Raw genomic sequence first — 18,986 nt, forward strand, 5'->3', positions numbered from 1 at the left:
GAGGCGCTCAATGACCACTATATCCTGAGACACTGGTCTTGGTTCTGTACTATATATTGGTTCCATCTACAAAATCAGTGCTTCCACGATGCTCTTATAACGCTGAATTATACCTAGAACCAGTATTTTGTTTGTTATTTTTAGAAGGAGGTTTGTTCAGAGCAATCATTACCAGGATCATCCTGGAGCCGCACCTTGCTTACAGTCACAACCTATGCCAAATGGTGCTTTAAAGATCTCTTATGTAAATGCTGTAGTGTCATATATAGGATAATACTTTGCATATATTAGTTTTAATATTAATTCAGAACCGGTGGCATTCTGTAATTGGTACACCGCTGATCAGAGAGTGTAGTACGGCGGGATAAAAAAAACTACATTTAGTATACGCATTCCCGTGTTAGACACAGAGAACATTATTGAGTCTGCAGCAGTGGTGCAAGTAGAAAAAATGGGCGTGGCCAAATGCCATATGGAAAAATGTCCAATGGAAATGTGGGCGTGATACACATATGGGGAAGGGGCAGATACACATATGACCCCCACAGTGCCAGATACACGTTGCCCCACAGTGCCAGATACACATTGCCCCACAGTGCCAGATACACGAATGCCCCACAGTGCCAGATACACGAATGCCCCACAGTGCCAGATATACATTGCCCCCACAGTGCCAGATATACATTGCCCCCACAGTGCCAGATATACATTGCCCACAACAGTGCCAGATATACATTGCCCACAACAGTGCCAGATATACATTGCCCACAACAGTGCCAGATATACATTGCCCACAACAGTGCCAGATATACATTGCCCGCCACAGTGCCAGATATACATTGCCCCCCACAGTGCAAGGTATACATTGCCCCCCACAGTGCCAGGTATACATTGCCCCCCACAGTGCCAGGTATACATTGCTCCCCACAGTGCCAGGTATTCCTGAAGCAGCAGAATCCCCCCTCCCCTTCCCCTGCTCACCGCTGCTGCTGACTTGTGTGAGGGGAGGAGAGCGCAGCCTGCGCCTCTCCTTCCCCTCAGTCTCCGGCGGGTGAGTTCAGTATTTAGCGCTGATACATGAGCCAATCAAAGCTCCGCGAGCTCTGATTGGCTCACGGGCGGCGCTGATTTGAAAGAAGACATTGAGGGGAGGAGAGGCGCAGGCTGCGCTCTCCTCCCCTCACATCAGCGGTAGCAAGCGGCGGCCCGTCGGTGTGGGTACGGCGTACCCACGGCGAAATTCTTAAGGGTACGCCGTACCTGCATACTTGCACCGCTGGTCTGCAGTCCATATAAATATGCTTATAACATGCCATAGAAGCCGTTTGAGGCAAATTCCAAGGACTGCATGGCTGTTGGGGCTGCATATTAATTATTATACAGTCTTTATTTTTTGGTCTTTTGGTTGATCTGTTTACAATGTGCTGTTGTATGCTGTGGATACATGAAATAGAGGGTATTATGTATACTGTGCACTGTCGTAGGGCAGGGGTGGGGATAATGTGTTTTTATTTTTACATACTTTTTACATTTTATCATACAGCAGGAAAATGGATTTAACCAATTTGTAGAATGTAAGTTTTTGTCAATGTTCGCCGCTTGGGAGCAAATGGTCAATTGTCATTTGCTCCCATACATTACCAGATTTTCATTCCAAGCACTCAATTAGTTGGATGGTTGGACAGATCATCTTAAGGCCCGTATTCACGAGCCGATGTGGGAGAGATGGTTCGCTCAGCACACATCTCTCCCACCGCTCAGCACAGCGCGATGTGTGCTGAGCGTGCGGGGGGAGATGAAGGGGGGCGCTCATTTCACCCAGCGGGTGAAATGAGCGACCTGCTAGATTGGCCTGCATGGCAGGCCAATCTAGCACCAGCGATAGCGAGAATCAAGAATTAGTGAAAACCAAGAATTATCCATTCAATAAGTAATTAAGAATGTGTTCTACAAGAGGGCGGTTGTTTTGTCTTGAATGTCAGAACAGTTCAGTTGCATGTTACCATATTTCTATGAAAGTCTGTCCCACATATAGTATATTTACTATGGGTACTTTTGAAAACAGCTGATTGCTGTTTTGCCTGCATGGTTTAAAGCGTTGATAATTCATCTAAATTTACCGCTATCAGTCTGTGGCTTTCAAAAGCCGCCGTTAAATAAATACACTCCCTCGAGACACTGACTTTAATCTGTCTGGAAAAATTTTGCCAGAGTTTCCCAAACTCCAACTTTTACTGTCCAGGTTTTAATTATTTCCATGCTTGAGTCCAGATTGTTAAATCAAATTGACCGAGGTACTAATTAAGTAAAGGGGGGTACACATGGGGAGATGTGTGCTGAGCAATCTATCACATAGATATAGATTATAAAATTGCGAGCAGGGCCTTCCTACTTTTATGTCTGTCAGTCTTTGCCCAGTTTTGTTCTATAACTGTTGTTCTAATTGTAAAGCGCAACGGAATATGCTGTGCTATATAAGAAACAGCTAATAATAATAATAATAATAATGACAGAACACTCAGCACATATCTTTTCCCCCGCTCAGCACACAGCGCGATGTCAGCAATCTGACTAGATGTGTGCTGAGCGAGGGGGGCACACACAGCGGTGAAGTGAGCGATCTGACTAGATTTTAGAGTCAGCGAAAGCCCCGCGCATTGCTATCGCTATGCGGCATAAACGCGGAGCAATGTATGCTTCTTTTCAAAGCAATCTAGTCCGATTGCTTACAATGTAAGCACACATCGCTAGGTGTGTACCCCCCCTTAATTGTGCTCCAGCTTGGATAGCTTTAAAACTGGACTATACTAGTGGAGTTTGAGAAACTCTGAAATAAATCTGCTTGGTTAAAATGTCAACGTGGACATAATGTTGACAATTATCATGTCAGCTCCAGAATGTCGACAGTACATTTCTGTGTTAAGGTTAGGAATAGGTTTACATTTATGGTTAGGCTAAGACATGCAAAAAAAAAAAACATGTATGTTGACATTCTGGTGACCTAATAAACATGTCAACATTTTTGAATGTAGACAGTTGGTGTCAACCTATTTATTTATTTGTTACCAGTTATTTATATAGCGCACACATATTCAGCAGCGCTTTACAGAGAGTATTTGTTCATACACAACAGTTCCTGCCCCAGTGACGTTTACAATCTATATTCCCTATCACATGTACACGCACACACATTCACGCTAGGATTAATTTTGCTGGGAGCCAATTAACCTACCAGTGTATTTTTGGAGTGTGGAAGGAAACCAGAGTACCTGGAGAACACCCACACAAGCACAGGGAGAATATACAAACTCCACACTGTTAGAGCCATGGTGGGAATCAAACCCATGACCTCAGTGCTGTGAGGTGATAATGCTAACCATTACACCATCCGGGCTGACCTAATTGCCATCTTGTCATCATTCTGAATGTCAGCTTTTCATAACACCCCGTGGGTCAGTTGAAGCCTGTACATTTTTCCCTGTTATTACATAAGTTTAGAGTCTGTAGTGTTTTATAGGTTGGTTATGAGTTGCGATTAGATGTCTTGTATTATAGTTAAAGCTTAGCGGTTTGGTTTAGGGCCAAACATGCGGTCACAGACCTGTTTCATCTTGTCCACATCTCGGCAGTCCTGTCCGTGAAGGGTCATTAATTCTCTCGTGGTTGCTTAGGAAAAACCTGGTATGACAACTTATATTAAAGTGTGTGTAACTTAATACTACATTCATTATTGTTAGAACAGGTATCATCTGGCACATTTCCCTGATAATAACATACTGTGCTGGCTTTTAAGGAAAACCCTTTTTATATGTAAGAACATTGGGGCAGATGTATTAACCTGGAGACTGCATAAGAAAGTGATAAACCAGTGATAAGTGCAAGGTGATAAACGCCCCAGCCAATCAGCTCAAATATGTAAATTAACAGTTAGGAGCTGATTGGCTGGTGCATTTATCACCTTGCACTTATCAGTGGTTTATCACTTCCTTATGCCGTCTCCAGGCTTAATACATCTGCCCCATTCTTTGAAACTGCAGCATGTGGTTGTTTCATTATAGAATGTTTGCGCACTCATTTTTTTATGTTTTTTTTTTTTTTTAGATCTTGAGGAGGAGATGTACCAAGTCTTAGAGAAAGATAAGGTGGAGAAGTTTCCCAAAGCAATCAATCTGCTTCTAAATGTCATTTGTATGGCACAGTCTATGAAATGAAAAGCTCTGCTTAATTCTCTCCCAGACTTGATACATCTCCCCCTAAGACTGAAGCCACTTTGTAACGATACATGCATGAATTTGTTCTGCAGATGACCAGAAAAGTGCCCTTGTGCATATGCAGCACCCATGCAGATTTGCCTGATTCTGCTATTTGCGCCTGCTTGCTCCTGGATGCAGGCTGACTGCAGTCAGGGTGTGGCTGTGCAATTGTTAACACATGCAAATTGGGACAAATACGCAAATATGCTTGAGAAAGCCGTATTCTTTGTGAATTAGGAGTCCTCGGCACTAGCGAGCTGCTTATCGTTGGCTGTGTGCGAATGCACCATTGTCTCTGCTTGGGGAGTTTTCATTGCACCCATATAAATTGTGCTTTTTTTTGTGCGTGTTTAAACAAAACCTTTTTCTTTCTTTTTTTTAGTAATCGAGTTCTTTTTTTGCTTCTGGTGTGTTATATAGAGGTTTTAGCTGTGTTACTGTTGCCTATTAGCAAATACGCTTGTTGTAAATAAACTATATGGCTAACAACTTATGTCCAAGTGGTATTTCAATGGTTGTGACATAAACAAGTCACGTGCTACTGTTGCTGACAGGCATGCATTTTTAGATAGTTTCCACTTTGCAGCTTGCACTTGCGAGTTGCGGTAAACTGTGACAGTGCCCCTTTGTGTTTTGATGATGCAGTCTTGTCACATTAAATCCTTTTGTGAATATCCACCATGGCCAGGTCTCCTGATGGCTGGTTTGAAAATAGACAACCAAATATAAAAAAATCTTATTGGCTGCAACACTTTGCTGCCATTATGAAGGCATCAAATGTATTTACGGTCTACTCAGACTTACGAGTCACTACCGCTTTCAGAACGCAAACCCAGGTCGGACGCTTTTGAACCCATGTCCGACCCGGGTCCGAGCAGGCTCAGACTCTTTCACATTGCAGTTTCGGCCCGGGTTATTCCCGGGTTGGTGCCTTTCACACTGAACCCGTGTCACCCATGTTAAACACTGATGTGATTTAAAATTGACTTTTCTGACTCACATTGATGAGGTTTCAAAGGAAATAAAAGGAGGGGCTGGGGACTGCTCTGAGCAGACACATAAACAGCCAATCAGCACCTTTTTCTGAGACCCGGATTGAATATCCCGGGTCAGAGGCTTTCATACTGCACAGTGACCTGGGTCCGACCCGTGTTTAACCCTTCTTTTTACCCGGGTTGCTTGACCCGGGTTATTAACTTTGGCGCTTTCACACTGCACCTCGACCCGGGTTGACTCTGCAACAACCCAGCAATAACCGGTTCTGGTATGAATGGTTGACCATGTTAAGGTCGACCACTATTGGTCGACAGATGAAAATGGTCGACAATGGACATGTCGACACATGAAAAGGTTGACATGGATTTTTTAACTGTTTTTGGTGTCGTTTTTTCCGTAACATGACCATGCTGCGGGCAAGGTGCCTCGCTCCGCTACCGCTGCGGTCGTCACAGGTTACTATTCTCAATCATAGTCCACGTGGATGGTAAAGTATGAAAAAGTTACAAATCTATTCCCCCCCCCAAAAAAGCCACGTCGACCTTTTCATGTGTCGACTTGCCCTGTGTTGACCATTTTCATGGTTATAACCATTTGTCACTGTCGACCAATAGTGGTCGACCTAGTGACTGTCGACCTAAGTAGGGTCGACCTGCCAAACAGATACCGCAATAACCCGGGTTATCCTTGCAACGTGAAAGGGATAATAAACCCCCCTTTTTTTTTAACTCTGTCTTCATGTTGCTAGCGAATTCCAAGGGGAATGCCACTTTTAGAGAATTGCTATTAAGAAAGATTTATGTATTATTCTTCAATTGTGCATTACAACAAATAACTCCAGGTGCTACACATCAGATCTTTTGATGGACAAAAAAAATTAAATTGCCTGATAATAGTGTCCATCTGAAGGCAGAGTTATCCTTTAACAAGTACTGTTCTCATCAAGGGAGAACTTCATAGAAACATAGAATTTGACAGCAGATAAGAACCATGTACATACACAGTAGGGTTAATTTTTGGATTGTGGTAGGAAACTAGAGTACCTGGAGGAAACCCACGTAAGCACAGGGAGTGTATACAAACTTCATACAGTTAGGGCCGTGGTGGGAATCTAACCCATGACCTCAGTGCTGTGAGGCATTAATGCTAACCATTATATCGTCTGTGCTGCGCCCCTTCCAAGTAGCAGAAATTACCACTGTTGCCTCGTTTGAGTCTTCTAGAAACTCAAAGGACTAGAAGTACATAAGCAAATTAAAAAGTTATGAAAGCATAAGCAGCAGGTGCTACAGCCATGACCAACAGTGCTCTGTTCAACACCTTGGAGCATCTAGAACCTGGTACCTGGAGGACTGTTCTCCGTGGGGTCTTATCGGGGCCGGACTGGCCATCTGGCACTCCTGGCAAATGCCAGAAGGACCGATGGCCACGTGGGCCAGTCCAGCGCTCACTGAGACACGCTGCCGCTCAGTTCGGTGGCAGCGTGTCTCAGCTGTCAGGAGAGGAGAGCGCGCCAGCGCGGCTATGTCTGGCGGCGTATAGTGGACTTCAAACCAGCCGCCGGTTCGTGAGCCAATCAGAGCTCGCGGACCGGCAGCCAATTAGGAGCCGCCGCTGCTCCGATTGGCTCATGAGCCGGCGGCTGGTTTGAAGTCCGCTACATGCCGCCAGACATAGCAGCGCTGGTGCGCTCTGAGCTCCTGACAGCCTCAGTCACATCACAGCCGGAGGAGCAGCAGCGGTAAGCAGCTGCAGCACTGCTGTGGGGGCAATTGGCTGGCACTGTGGGGGCAATTGTTTACCTGGCACTGTGGGCGCATTTGTATACCTGACACTGTGGGGGCTATTGGCTGGCACTGTGGGGGCAATTGTTTACCTGGCACTGTGGGGGCATTTGTATACCTGGCACTGTGGGGGCAATTGGCTGGAACTGTGGGGGCATTTGTATACCTGGCACTGTGAGGCATTTGTGGATCTGGCTCTGTGGGGGCATTTGTGGATCTGGCACTGTGGGGGCATTTGTGGATCTGGCACTGTGGGGGGCATTTGTGGATCTGGCACTGTGGGGGCATTTGTATACCTGGCACTGTGGGGCATTTGTGGATCTGGCACTGTGGGGCATTTGTGGATCTGGCACTGTGGGGGCATTTGTGGATCTGGCACTGTGGGGGCATTTGTATACCTGGCACTGTGGGGGCATTTGTATACCTGGCACTGTGGGGGCATTTGTATACCTGGCACTGTGGGGCATTTGTGGATCTGGCACTGTGGGGGCATTTGTGGATCTGGCACTGTGGGGGAATTTGTATACCTGGCACTGTGAGGGCATTTGTATACCTGGCACTGTGGGGGCATTTGTATACCTGGCACTGTGGGGGCATTTGTATACCTGACACTGTGGGGGCTATTGGCTGGCACTGTGGGGGCAATTGTTTACCTGGCACTGTGGGGGCATTTGTATACCTGGCACTGTGGGGGCAATTGGCTGGCACTGTGGGGGCATTTGTATACCTGGCACTGTGAGGCATTTGTGGATCTGGCTCTGTGGGGGCATTTGTGGATCTGGCACTGTGGGGGCATTTGTGGATCTGGCACTGTGGGGGCATTTGTATACCTGGCACTGTGGGGCATTTGTGGATCTGGCACTGTGGGGGCATTTGTGGATCTGGCACTGTGAGGGCATTTGTATACCTGGCACTGTGGGGGCATTTGTATACCTGGCACTGTGGGGGCATTTGTATACCTGGCACTGTGGGGGCATTTGTGGATCTGGCACTGTGGGGGCATTTGTGGATCTGGCACTGTGGGGGAATTTGTATACCTGGCACTGTGAGGGCATTTGTATACCTGGCACTGTGGGGGCATTTGTATACCTGGCACTGTGGGGGCATTTGTATACCTGGCACTGTGGGGGCAATTGTGGATCTGGCACTGCACTATTGGGGGCATATGTCTGTGTATCACGTCCCATTTTAATTGGCCACACCCATATTTATGGTACGCGCGCCGAAGGCGCGCGCACACAGTACCTCTGTGGGACACACTCTGTCTGATTGGTCGCTGCTTAGCCCCGCCAGGAGTGCACACAGACGCTCTCATTCTAGTGAATGGGGCGCGTGCGTGTCCACGCCCCTTTTCTGGAGCGCGCGCGCTTAGTTACAACCTTTATTTTTCCATACCCCCACTTCAACATTTCCACTTCAGCCAATGGTTGTGTGTATTTTAATACAGAATGATGTACACTTGTATGTTGTTATAATATTAATTATATTTGTAAGAGCATAGACTAAGAAGTAGGAGGAGTCGGGAATAGTAAGGGGAGGAGTCAGATGCTGACACCGAGGTGGGCCTGTGTGCTTCAAAAATGCCAAGGCCTATTTTTGGTCCCAGTCCGGCCCTGGGTCTTATGATGATAATCATAGAGGCATCAGGAAACGGAGCCTACAATTCTGCTATGGTACATTATAACCGCAAATATATAGCACATAATTGCTAAAAAACCAACAATCTTCAGGAAGCTGCTGAAATCATAAAAATAACACCTAACAAATATTGGCAAATGAGCGTCATTCAAGGTCTGTGGATTCCTTTTCTGAGGATGAGGGGAAGGAAAACATTGATCTTACTGAAAGATTAATAATGTAATATTTGCTGGTGGAAACCGGATGTGGAGTAGTATATCTTTGCAGTGTATTGTACAGTACACATGGCGCCTTTTTGCTCCCCATTCCTTATGGCTGAAAAGAGACTCTGTAAACATACACTCCCTTTCCTGTGTTTAAAGTGGATTGTTAGCCACACATAAGGGCAAAGTGTTAATAAAACTATAAATAAAGGTTTGTGTCATTGACTGTTAAAAATAAGTATAATTATTGCCTTTTCATTCATATTCTGTTGCCGAATTGGGATGTTAGGAGGATCCTACTGTCTGCATACTATGATGTTGTTCAGTATTTCTCCCCACTCAATTTGCCATACAGAGCCAGAGAAGGTAGATAATTATTAATGAATTCATTTATACAGTGCCAGATTAACGTCCCCATGCAGAGCCGGCCTTAGGCATAGGCAAACTAGGCAAATGCCTAGGGCATTTGGTATGCTTAGGGGCACCAGCAGCTTCTACTGATTAAAATGATATGTGGCATGCCTATATTCTGTGTGTGACTGCAGCTGTATCTGCATACGAAATGCTACGTTGCAGTGTATTCCTGGAAATCACTGTAATGTAGCATTTCATATGCAGATACAGCCACAGTCGCACACAGAATATAGGCATGCCGCATATCATTTTAATCAGCAGAAGCTGCTTGTACATCCTAGCCACATAGCAATGCAAATAATATGATGCATTATCATAAACAAAAGGCACCCGACGTTAGCAGAGCTGGCAGCTGACTCATGCCAGGCATCTCCTGCAGAACTAGCGGCGGTGCTAGGGGGCACCAGCTAAAATCTTGCCTTGGGCATCATATTGGTTAGGGACGGCTCTGTCCACATGAGCCTGGAGCTGAAATTTATGAAGAACCTGTTGTGTTACCAATGCCATCTAATTAGCCATTTTAACCTATAGGCTACAGTCCACAAAAAGTACTGGGAGATGGATCTGTAGGATTCCTCTCCAGCACTCTTCACACATGACCCCTGTCCCTGCCTGTGATTCTTGATACATACAGGCGGTATATAATTTGCGGTGAAAAATTATAATTATCGGGTCTAAAACCCAATAATTAATAAATGGTCCCCATAGTGCATTATAGCCACATGTATGTATGTATGTATGTATGTATGTATGTATGTATGTATGTATATGTAAGTTAAATGCCACTTGTTAAATACCAGAAAAACAGTGTGCTGTCCCAAACAGCCTTCTGTAATGATGTATGGAGCAGCACTGCACTGTCATTACTATGGCAACCACAGATGCCTGCAAGTGCCTGTCATGTGTGAAGTAGAGAAAACCAATAACATACCAAACCACCAAGAGAGGCAGTTAATAATAATACACATATACAGAGATATGCATGTGCAGTGGGAGCTTAGGCATACCCCAAAGGCTCCTACTGCTAGAGTGATGGGACAGACCCTACCTTAGCAGGAGAGGAGGGGGGCAAGGAGTAGGGCCAACGAGAACATGGAAAGTATTGGGGCTGGGCGGAATTGGGAATATACAGCATGAATGGGGGGTGGGGGCTGAGCAGAGGACAGGGGTGAAGCTTGGCTCTCTGTCACCAGGGGCGAAGACTCAGCTCGGCATTGACTTCCATCTTCGTGAAATGGGCTTACATATTGTTTTAGTGCACTCAGCAGAGAAAATAATGGATGTTTAGAAGGCATGGCAGTCTGTAGTTTCCATTAGAATAGCTGCTATGTGATGCTTGATGAAAGTTTATAACAGATACCATCTGTACTTGGCTGATTGAGATGAGATTGGTGCTTGCCGTCCTCTGCCTACACAGTGAGCACGCAGGCGGTTTTCTGTACCCCATTACACAGATCCCTGTGCCTAACTCTATAGATATGCTTGGATATTTATGGCTTTGTGGTATTTAAATAATAAGCATATGGGATATTTTACCCTAGCCCTAGCAGTAATGCCTATCCCTAGCATACTAGGGATAGGCATTACTGCTAGGGTAAAATATCCCAAATCTGTCAGTGGATGAATTAGAGGGATCTGGTTAGGATCCCAGCAGTCGAAAATACCGATGCCGGAATCCCAACACTAATCTGATGCCGACACTGGCAAGTATACTTACCTTCTCCTGTTGGGATTCTCAACATCAGGATGCCGTGGTCAGTATTCTGACCGCTGGCATATCGATCCCACCCCAAATTAGATTAGGATAATAGTGTCGGACTGGGGCATGAAGGATGAAGGGCCCACCGGGGGAGTGCAGTGATAGGGGCCCATGTTTGGGGGTGTGTCTCCAGAGGAGGTGTGGCTAGTCATTGACTTACCATTAGAGAGCACATGGTCTGGGCTCCTTGATACACATATACACATATATATATATATATATATATATATATATATACACACACACACACACACACACACACACACACACACACACACACACACATATTCCTTGCTGCCCCGGCACTCCTGGTATCCACTGAGGGATATGTCCTGCTCCGGTGCCCTCCTCAACAGAGGGCTTTGCTATCACCCCCTGGGATATCCAACCAAAGAAAAAGGCGGCACTCGGAGTCTGTGATTCAATCATATATTGGTGCAAAAAGCAATCATCATCATCGTTTCGGGGATCAGTTCCCCTTCTTCAGGATGAAGAAGGGGAACTGATCCCCGAAACGTTGATGATGATTGCTTTTTGCACCAATATATGGATTGAATCACAGACTCCGAGTGCCGCCTTTTTGTTTGGTTATATATATATATATATATATATATATAGTAACACTGTAAGGGTGCAAGGTGCCATTTCCTGGGGTATATGGCAGCACGCAGCAGCTGAGGAACAACACAAGTCCAGTTTCTGGTACAACTGGCCCCAGCCAGTTTTATTGTACAGAAAATAAAACAAACACCAAAAGAAAATACCTTGCCTGTCCGGCACTAACTAAACACAAGATGTTCCTAACTATCACTAAAACAAAAAACACAGAGTTCTCCAGCAAACACTGTATAGCTCACTTGTATCAGGAAGCGTGTTTCTCTCACAGAGATCCTGCAGTCTTCCCAGGCAGTCTGCACACCCTAATCAGGCCAGCAGCTCTATAACACTCTTACACAGCTGAAAGCCTGATTAGCCTTCTGTGAGGCCAAAGACCCGAACTGGGCCCAATGTCTGGAACTTGCCCCATCTCTCTTTCAGGGCCCTTACCCAGCTTTTCCAACAAACTGAAAAGGTTCTAACAAAACAAAACAAAACATATTCCTAGCAGTTTTCATTTTTCTAATACATGTAAGACAAGAACCTGGGACAAACATACCTGCCCTCAAACACTATCCCAGTGTTCTTGTCACATATCCCCCTCCCCTGTTTCGACCTAGGGGCCGGAACACTTGTAGCCCCCAAACAGAAGATGTGGGACAATGCATCTGCGTTGGCCAATTGTGTTCCCGGTCTATGTTCGACAGTAAACTTAAAATCCTGCAACGCTAGAAACCATCTAGTTACACGAGCATTCTTGCCTCTATTTACATACATCCATTTTAAAGGGGCATGATCCGTCACTAGTCTGAATTGTCTACCCAAGAGGTAATATCTCAAGGTATCTAGTGCTCACTTAATGGCCAAAGCCTCCTTTTCCACAATGGCATACCTTTTTTCATGCTCATTGAGTTTCCTACTCAAATAAATGATAGGGTGTTCGTCCCCATCTCTGGTTTGGGACAGCACAGCGCCTATCCCTACCTCTGAGGCATCTGTCTGTACCACAAATTCTTTTGAAAAATCTGGTGTTATCAATACCGGTTGTGAACACAAAGCCACTTTTAACGCTTGGAGCGCTTTTTCTGCATCAGGGTTCCATTTCACCATATTTGACTGCTTCCCTTTGGTAAGGTCTGACAACGGCACCGCTGTGGTCGCAAAATTGGGAATAAACCGTCTATAGTACCCACTTATTCCAAAAAAGCCCTTACCTGTTTTTTATTCACTGGACGAGGCCAGTTTTGAATAGCATCAATTTTATTCAATTGGGGCCTAATTAGACCTCTGCCTATGGTGAAGCCCAAGTATTTGACCTCCTCCATTGCGAGGCAGCACTTCTTTGGGTTAGCAGTTAACCCTGCCTCTCTGATTGAGTCCAGTACTGCTTGTACTTTAACCAAATGGGACCCCCAGTCTGTACTGTGAATTACCACATCATCCAAATAGGCAGCTGCATATTTTCTATGGGGCCTCAAAATTTTATCCATCGCCTGTTGAAAGGTTGCTGGAGCCCCATGCAACCCAAAGGGTAACATCTTATACTGGTACAGCCCCTCCGGAACCGAAAAGGCTGTTTTTTCTTTTGCGCTATCAGATAAAGGTATTTGCCAGTAACCTTTGGTCAGGTCCAACGTGTTGAGAAACCTGGCTGTTCCCAGCCTTTCTATAAGCTCATCCACACGGGGCATGGGGTACGCGTCAAACTTGGACACCTCATTTAACTTACGAAAGTCATTACAGAAGCGTATGCTACCGTCGGGCTTCGGGATGAGAACTATGGGACTGGACCACTCACTGTTAGATTCCTCTATGACTCCAAGTTCTAACATGGTTTTAACTTCTTTAGTAACAGCTTCTCGCTGAGCTTCAGGAATCCTATATGGCTTTAAATGAACCCTGACCCTTGGTTCTGTGACAATGTCATGTTTTATTATGGTCGTTCGGCCAGGGAGCTCTGAAAATATCTCCCTATTTTGGATGAGAAATTCTTTAACCTGATTGTTCTGGTCAGCTGATAATGTCTCTGACACCTTTACTGCGGGAAGCAACCGAGGTGAAGACACCGAAGGGCAAGGCTCCGCTGACAGAGACAACCTATCTTTAAAGGGTTTGATTAAGTTAACATGGTAGATTTGTTCGGGTTTTCTGTTTCCCGGCTGGTATACTTTGTAATTAACCTCATTCACTTTTTCCCTAATCTCAAATGGACCCTGCCATTTAGCTAGGAATTTGCTTTCCACAGTGGGTACCAAAACAAGAACTCTATCTCCAGGAGCAAATTCCCGTATCTTGGCACTCCGGTTATATACCCTCTGTTGAGCACTTTGGGCCTGTGCCATGTGCTCTCTGACAATAGGTACCACGGCTGCAATCCTATCCTGCATTTGTGATACATGTTCAATAACGCTTCTATAAGGAGTGGGCTGTCCTTCCCACGTCGCTTTGGCAATGTCCAACAGCCCTCTGGGGTGTCTACCATACAACAAATCAAATGGAGAAAACCCCGTAGAGGACTGAGGAACTTCTCTGATGGCCATTAACAAGTAGGGCAATAAACAATCCCAGTTTTTCCCATCTCTCTCAACAACCTTTTTTTAACATACTTTTTAATGTTTTATTAAACCTTTACACCAACCCGTCTGTTTGGGGATGGTAGATGGACGTCCTGAGGTGAGTGACCTTAAATAATTTGCACAATTCCTTCATGATCCTTGACATAAATGGAGTACCTTGGTCAGTCAAAATTTCTTTTGGTATTCCCACTCTACTAAAAACCTGCACCAGTTCCCTAGCTATTGCCTTGGTTGTGATAGTGCGTAAAGGGACAGCCTCAGGATATCGAGTGGCATAGTCCATAATTACCAGGATATACTGATGGCCCCGAGCAGACTTTAACAAGGGCCCCACGAGATCCATGGCTATTCTGTCAAACGGGATCTCTATAATAGGCATGGGAACTAGTGTGCTCCTGAAATGGGGTCTAGGGGCATGATACTGGCATTCAGGACAGGAAGAACAATATTAAGACACTTCTTTATAAACCCCTGGCCAAAAGAACCTTTGTAAAACTCTTTCAGTGGTTTTTTCTGCCCCTAAATGTCCTGCGGTAACGTGACTATGAGCTAAATCTAGTACCGTTCTCCGATAAGGCTGGGGAACTACCAGCTGTTCCACCACATCCTCACCCCTTTTGACAATGTGGTACAAGAGCTCATTACAGATGGCCATGTGGGGATACGTAACCCTGTCACCTGGTACCACAGGTTCCCCATTAACAACCTTAACATTCTCCCTAGCCTTTATTAAGGTAGGATCCTTTAACTGTTCAGACGCAAACAGATCCTTCTTTACCTCCAGGTCAGGCACGCTTTCAGTTCTAACTACTATGTCTCTGTTCCCAGCAAGAGGGTCCTCACTGGACTCCCCATCTGTCACTTCCCCAGCCAAACTAGCAAAAGGCAAAGGGTCAGAAAGTTCCGAAGACACACGTACATCCATAAAATCACCGGTATTATCAACTGGCTCTTTACTTCTCACATCTGTTGATAACCGTGATTCCCACAGTTTCCAAAAATGAGGAAAAACCCTCCCTATTATGGCCTCATGCACCAAGGTGGGGACCAGTCCTACTTTAACAATTGCTGACCCACAACAAGTTTCTATATTCACTTCAGCAGTGACATAATGTTGGGTATCCCCATGTATGCAAGTTACCCCAATAGGTATTTGCTGGACCTTTAAGGGGTTCACTAACCCAGCTTTCACGAGGGTAACTAAACTTCCTGAATCTAGCAAGGCCTCTACCTGGTTACCCTCTAAGAACACATCACACATTTGTTTTTCCAGCTCAGGTGAAGGTACCACAGTACAGGCTAACCTAGGAAAGAAAGACATTCTGCGACATTCAAAGGCAGCATCACATTGCATGGGTTCTTGCGTGACTGGGCAATTGGTAATAACATGACCTGGCATACCACACCTAAAACATTTAACCACACGATTATCAACCCGTTTGGGCAGCATAGACCGTTCTAGCCCCATTGGCCTGTCTCCACGGCCAGTGTTTACAGTCTCTCCAGCCTTGCGTTCTCTTATCCGCCCAGCAACATTTTCCCAAGGAACAGTCTTACCAGTCTTTACTGAAGGGCGCTGTCGAGGATCTATGGGTTGCTGGGTGGTCATCAGTAGTTCCTCTGCTGCCAAATACCTCTCTACCATGTCCACTAATTGGTCAGCAGTACCCGGGTTTCCATGGCTCACCCACTTGCGCAGGACCATGGGCAATGGTCTCAAGTAGCGGTCCATGACGACTTTTTCAACCATCTGGGGACCAGTTAATGTCTCTGGCTGTAACCATTTTTTTGTTAGCTGAATAAGGTCGTGCATCTGGGAGCGAGGAGGCTTCTCCATGGCGTACACCCACCGGTGCACCCGTTGTGCTCGTACTGACAGCGTGACTCCCAGGCGGGTCAGGATCTCAGTCTTTAGTTTATCATAGTCCCGAACCTCAGCAGGGCTTAAATCAAAGTACGCTTTTTGGGGCTCACCTGACAGGAAAGGTGCCAGCAGACTGGCCCACTGTGCTTTCGGCCAGTTCTCACGCTCGGCAGTCCTTTCAAACGTGGTCAGGTAGGCCTCCACATCATCAGCCTCTGTCATTTTCTGCAGGAAGTGACTGGCCCGTATAGAACTAGAGCTGGTCGGAGCACTGACGGCCACATCTCCAATCCGGGCTGCAAGGCTCTGCACCACTTCTGTTAAGGCCTCTCTATCCTGACGCTGTTGCCTGTAAAGTTCGTCAACAGCTGCCTGCTGTTGTCTCCTATTTTCCTCCATTGCCACCTGCTGCTGTCTGTTGGCCTCCTGCTGTAGTCTCCAATTTTCCTCCATTGCCACCTGCTGCTGTCTGTTGGCCTCCTGCTGAGCCGCTGTAGCTTGCAGCAAGGCTTTAAGCAGTTCCTCCATGTCGACAGATTTTTCAGGCGGCTTTGTAGCTGCTTTCACCCAGGGCATATATCAGACCCTCAGGGGTGAGTCTCAGCAACTTCACACTGGGCTGTATCTGCATAAACCACCGTTTTCTGCAGGCCTCATAAAGCTGCTGCTTTCACTTATGCGCAGAACGGACTGCTCGCATTCTCCACCAAGTTGTAACACTGTAAGGGTGCAAGGTGCCGTTTCCTGGGGTATATGGCAGCACGCAGCAGCTGAGGAACAACACAAGTCCAGTTTCTGGTACAACTGGCCCCAGCCAGTTTTATTGTACAGAAAATAAAACAAACACCAAAAGAAAATACCTTGCCTGTCCGGCACTAACTAAACACAAGATGTTCCTAACTATCACTAAAACAAAAAACACAGAGTTCTCCAGCAAACACTGTATAGCTCACTTGTATCAGGAAGCGTGTTTCTCTCACAGAGATCCTGCAGTCTTCCCAGGCAGTCTGCACACCCTAATCAGGCCAGCAGCTCTATAACACTCTTACACAGCTGAAAGCCTGAATAGCCTTCTGTGAGGCCAAAGACCCGAACTGGGCCCAATGTCTGGAACTTGCCCCATCTCTCTTTCAGGGCCCTTACCCAGCTTTTCCAACAAACTGAAAAGGTTCTAACAAAACAAAACATATTCCTAGCAGTTTTAATTTTTCCAATACATGTAAGACAAGAACCTGGGACAAACATACCTACCCTCAAACACTATCCCAGTGTTCTTGTCACAAATATATATATATATATATATATATATATATATATATATATATTATATATATCTATATCTATCTATCTATCTATCTATCTATCTATCTATCTATATATATATATATATATATATATTGAATACTGCTATTGTATGCATGATAATATACCAGATTAATAACCACAATGCACTGCAGAGAATACATTATACAGTAGTCCTGTGCAGTATAATGTAACATATGTATAATTTATAATTCAAGTGCACAGTCTGGAACCTGATCCATACTTACCTACTTTGCTGCCTCCTCTTCCAGGAGGAGGCAGCGTTGTAGGTGAATGGGGGCGTGGCTGGCAGCAGTACGGGTGGTTCGGGGGCGTGGCCGGCAGCAGGATGGGCGGTCCGGGGGCGTTGCATCAGGGTCGCGTCATCGTGACTCCACCCCCCGTTGTGCTTTGCAGAGAAACGAGGCGCTGCATAGCGGGGGCGGAGCTACGATGATGCGATTCAGCGCGAATCGCGTCATCGGACCCCCTCGGCCCGCCTACTTGTTCACTGCTGCGGGCGGCCGAGGGGGAAAGCGGGAGGCTTGCCCACCTTTCCGGGGGGCCGAGAGGGTCACCCGATTTTCGGGAGCTTCCCGGCCATTCCGGGAGGGTAGGCAAGTATGACCTGATCCCTATAGGAAGGGTGGGGCCCACCGGGGGTTTCACCTGTGGGCCTGTCCAACCCAGGGTAATAGACTGTGTGCTGCTAGCCCTGGGATTTAAGTTGCTCTGTTGTTCAAACTGCAGCTCTTATTATATATATCTAAAGTGCCACAGTGCTCTGCGGTGCCCGTAAGAAGCTGTAACACTCCTCCACCTCCCTAGGTTTTTGGTTTTTTTTGCACTATATTTATTTGAATAGGTGACTATCGAATGGAAGCTTTGCACCTAAAATACAAGGTTTCTGCAGCTTAATATTTTGATAAAGTTTGATTTCTTTCCGCATGCAAAATTTTTGTGGTTCATACAGCAGGCTTAAAGCAGTGCCTGGAGTTATTCGATTGCAGCCTGTGGTGAGCCTGCAGGTTGCACTTAACATGGGGCCTAATTCAGACCTGATCGCGCGCTAGTTTTTTTTGCAGTTCTGCGTTCGCATAGTTGCCGCCCATAGGAGAGTGTATTTTCGCTTTGCAAGTGTGCGATCGCATGTGTAGCAGAGCTGTAAAAACAGATCTTATGCAGTCTCTGAGTAGCTCAGAACTTACTCAGCTGCTGTGATCACTTCAGCCTGTTCAGGACCGAAATTGACGTCAGACACCTGCCCTGCAAACGCTTGGACATGCCTCCATTTTTCCAACCACTCCCACCCACAAACGGCTTCTTCCTGTCAATCTCCTTGCGAACGCCCGTGGGAATTGATTCTTCGCACAAACCCATCACTGAGCGGTGATCCGCTTTGTACCCGTGCGACGCGCCTGCGCATTGTGGTGCATTCGCAGGTTAGACCTGATTGCAGGCTGTACGAAAACGCAGCCTAGCGATCAGGTCTGAATTAGGCCCTTGGTGCGGACAGAAATCTCCGGTAAGCAGGGCTGTCTGCCCTTACTACGGCCACTGCAAGAGTGCTAACCCATAGACCCAGGCACTACCTGGAATT

The 18,986-nt window shown here is 46.1% G+C and overlaps 1 protein-coding gene across 2 annotated transcripts in view; it reads left to right on the plus strand.

Annotated features, from left to right (window-relative positions):
* Nucleotides 1-18,986, plus strand: part of TMBIM1 (transmembrane BAX inhibitor motif containing 1) — a 91,901-nt gene that overhangs the window by 20,187 nt on the left and 52,728 nt on the right. The window contains exon 1 of one of the 2 annotated variants that reach the window (XM_063933929.1): nucleotides 4,121-4,142. The exons of the other annotated variant lie outside the window; for it this stretch is intronic. The gene's annotated coding sequence lies outside the window, so the exon portion shown is untranslated. Of the gene's footprint in view, nucleotides 1-4,120; nucleotides 4,143-18,986 lie in introns of those variants that run through there. 2 annotated transcript variants of the gene reach the window in all.

The sequence above is a fragment of the Pseudophryne corroboree genome, chromosome 7 (genome assembly GCF_028390025.1).
Source record: "Pseudophryne corroboree isolate aPseCor3 chromosome 7, aPseCor3.hap2, whole genome shotgun sequence".
In the NCBI taxonomy this organism is placed as follows: domain Eukaryota; kingdom Metazoa; phylum Chordata; class Amphibia; order Anura; family Myobatrachidae; genus Pseudophryne; species Pseudophryne corroboree.